Source organism: Anomalospiza imberbis, chromosome 4, assembly GCF_031753505.1.
Source record: "Anomalospiza imberbis isolate Cuckoo-Finch-1a 21T00152 chromosome 4, ASM3175350v1, whole genome shotgun sequence".
NCBI classification, from domain to species: Eukaryota; Metazoa; Chordata; class Aves; order Passeriformes; family Viduidae; genus Anomalospiza; species Anomalospiza imberbis.
Genome location: NC_089684.1, coordinates 35,542,781 through 35,546,833, shown reverse-complemented (window position 1 = coordinate 35,546,833; position 4,053 = coordinate 35,542,781).

Here is a 4,053-nt window from a genome sequence, read left to right as displayed (position 1 = left end):
TTCATTGGTGTTCCCCATGACCATAGCAAACCCTAAATGCTAATAAAATTAATTATATTTAGATTCCAATGGTAGAGGTAGAGTATTTCTGTTCTAAATAGGTATACCTATAGATTGCAGGATCTTAGATTTTTTTTTAAGTTTTTCAGCAAAAATAAAAAAAAAAAGACCTCATCATTACAATTTTAAAGCCAAAAAAAAAAAAAAAAAAGTTGTCCTGTTTTCAACTTCAATGTGCTCATTAAATATTGAAAGCTGTCAACACTAAGAAACAGTTTAGGAATTTATTTAATTTTTCTCCCTCAGAGTTTTGGTAAACTTCCTCCCGACAGAGAGATTCTTTTATGTAACAATTTCTGGGAATAGTTTGCTCTCCAACACCCAGAGAAGATTTCCCTAACCAGAAGACAGACCTAAATACATAGACATTTTTCATCACTAATGCATTTCATCACTAATGAATTAATTGTTGCTGTTCTCCAGAGGGGAAACATTTTCCAAGTTTTAATGCATATTTCTTTGAAATCCCACAACTCAACCATGGAGCCATTTAGGTTGGAAAAGACCTTCAGGATGATCAAATCCAAACATTAACCCAGCAATGCCGAGTGTCTTCTTAGTGAAAGAAGACCTCAAGAACATCAGAATTCTCACCCAATTTGGTGTCACCTGCAAATTTGCTGAGAGTCCAGGCTGTCAATAAAGATGCAAAACAGGACTGAGCCCTGGGGGACACCATGGTGACCTGGGGCCAGGTGGATGCCGCACCTTTCACCACCCCACTCTTGTGCCAATGGCTAACCAGGCAGATTTTTATTCAGCAAAGAGTACACCTGCCCACATGCTGGAAATCCAGTTTCTCCAGGAGAAAGCTGCAGAAATCAGTGCCAAAGGCTTTGCTCAAGTCCAGATAGAGCCATTCATGGCCTTTCCCTCATCCACTAAACATCATAGAATGAGATCAAGTCAGTCAAGCAGCACAATATCACTAGAAAAATGAAGGGTAGGAAGAAAGGTGAGAGGTTTTTTGTGGTTTTGTGGGGTTTAGGTTTTTTATTTGGGGTTTTTTGTTTGTTTGGCATTTTTTGTTTGTTAGTTGTAGGTTTTGTTTTGTTTTTATTTGTTGTTGTTTTTCTTGTTTTACTTTCTATCTTAAGAAGTGCACATCACATAAAATCACAAAGAGCCTCTTGGGAAACTCACCATGTTCAGTGTTACATGGGTTAAATGACTGAAATTGAGAGCTCATTTTCTTACAAGGGTTTTTCTACTTGCTAAAGGACGGGAGTATTTCTGTTTAAGCAACATGTCTATTTCAGTTATCAAAGCAGATTTTTTTTCTGGATTTTTTTCTATTAAGCAAGAGCTTTCCTACTGATGAGTACATTATTCATAAGTTATTGTTATATATAGGAGCTTAATATAAGATTTTAGCAGGTTTAGTTGATTTTACTTGTATCTGATTAGGAAAAACAAAAAGAAGCCAAATATTTTAAAACACACTGAAGATGAAGTTCATGGAATTTATGTTCATCTGTCAGAATTTAGTTTGTGTATGCATCTGGTCCAGTGAACTAAAATCTTGTATCAGATATTTGCAAGAGACATCAGAAACTGCTGAATTTATTGGTTCTTACTCATTGGTACAGTTTAGCTGAACACTGCCTTACCACTAAAAAGGCATAGATAAAGAGTGTTTACTTTTGCTATTTTTAAAGAGAATAAAAAAATGAAAAAAGGTGTAACAGATGGCTTAGCTGCTACAGGCAAGTGAAAATGCAAATAAACTGAAATTATATTAAGTTATGGTTAGTGGTTATTCATCAGATGTGGTAGTTTATGTTGGTACAAAAGCAACTAATTTATTTCCCTTAGCAGACAAATTTTCCCAACAGAGTCCTTGTAAAAAAAATTCCTCATAGTGAAATAATTCCAACAGTAAAATAAACAACAACGCCTCTTTCCAAAGAAAGAGTAATTAGTATCTCAATTTATTTACTAGACTAGGCAGCTAATACAGCCTCTACAAAGCATTCATTGAGTGCATTTTTAGGATGAGATAATGGATTTTCAAATTATATACGCTTACAATATCAACAAAGCTGCTTTATTAGTCCTGTTTGGGTCCTGTGGTATCATTAAACCCAACATTTGTCTACAGCTTGATTCTGTTAATGGAAATGGTGATCTAATTTTTAGTTGTTATAAGTTATCTATGACTTTCAGATGATATCTAAGTCTCTTGCATGATTTATTGAAAATTCACACCTGCAACTTGCACTAGAAAAGAATGTGTTTATTTAGATACTTTAGAACCTTTTTTTTCCTGGTTTGTTATGTTTTTAGCCAAAATAAAATAAAATTATTTTAATTATAGCTGCTAAATATTGCTTTCCCACTTGAGTGCATAGTGATTTCAATAAGTTATTCATATGTTAAGCTGGAAGCACATGGCCCCATGAGGGCTGTATATGAGGGGAAGACAGTAACAAATTCTCTGATGAAGAGACAAAGCTTTATAGCCAAACTCCACAGTGCAGTGGATTTTCTTTTTAGAGCCCTTATGAAGCACTGAGAGAGCGTCTGTAATGGCAAAGCTGTCATTAAGTGGGATGATGTGGAGGGAGCTTTGTGGAGGGATGTTTTGTGGCTGTGAACTAAAATGTAGGCTACACATTTGGTCAGAGTCACGTGGCACTGACAGAGTATGAACCTTGGTAACTTCCTAAATGACATTAAAATTAATGCTATACTTCATCACTTTGCTTCTGCTACCCTGCCACATGGTTTTCCATATTTTAAAATGCACACATCATTTGAGTTCTGAAGGAAATTTGCTTAGTCAAAAAGTCAGCTGTATTCAAATTATTCATAAGGGAAATTACATCTTAGGCAATTAAAATGTGTGCTGGGTAAAAGAAAATGTTTCTTCCTGAAAGGAAAGAGCAGATGCTTCATCTGTGAGAAATGTTATTACAAATTCTTTTCTGTTACTAAGCACCTAATATTAAAAAGAAACTTGTTCTAATCAGAGAGGAACCATATAAGGGCATAGTGGAAATTTTTATTTTAGGTTAGATTGATTTTTTTTTTTCCCCAGACACGATATTTGCTCTTCCACATCTAGTCCCCTTACCCTCCTGGGAACACTGTTACTTGTATAAAGGATTGTACATTTGTTCTATTTTCTCTGAATTTTATATATTAAATTTGGTCTCTTCTGTACAAATAAATGTTCCTTTGAGCTGCAGTTATATGGATGGTGGGGGAGCCAGAGTGGTGTGATCAGGTTTGGACAATTTGCTAGGATGGAAAATTAGTTTGGCCATGTTTGAAGCTGGTCAGAGATATTAAGGTAGTACACTATGTATCTTTTGCTCCCTTAAAATATGAATTACCCCTCTTGACCCATTAAAAAAATTAGATTCTGTTAGATTAATGTCTAGTCACTGATATGCAATTTATGACCATTACAGAGAATTTGTATTATTTGTGTTGCCTTTTCCTTATATATGACCAGAGCTTGTAAGCATTTTTTCAAGTTTTCTTTTTACAGAAATTTGCAAACCTGCATTATAAATGTGGATAAACTGATAGCATCATTTGCCATTCATGATCTGTGTGTGCAGTGGCTCAAAGCTGATTTTTTCCTCTTAATTCTGTACCAACCAATGCCACATTTTTAAAGATTTCTGAAGTTTCCGGGTCCTAGGTATTTCTCAGTTGTGTGCAAGATTCTGGCTACACAAATGCCAAGAGCAAAATATTTAAATACACACATGCACTCACATATATGAAATGTCTATTATTTTCACAGAAACTAGAGAGAGGCATGTATTGATGTCCTAATGAAGGGGCAGCCATGGGTTATATTAATGGGATAATAAAGCCCATTCTTTTTTCAGAAGGTTGTACCTGGGGGATAGGGACACAGCAGTGTCTGTGGGCTGTGGGGATGTGGTTTTAGTTTCTCCTCACTTGAACAGTGCTCCACTTGGAGACGCAGGAAAAAAAACTATTTCACCTTTTACTGGCAGAAATCATTGGTAGAAA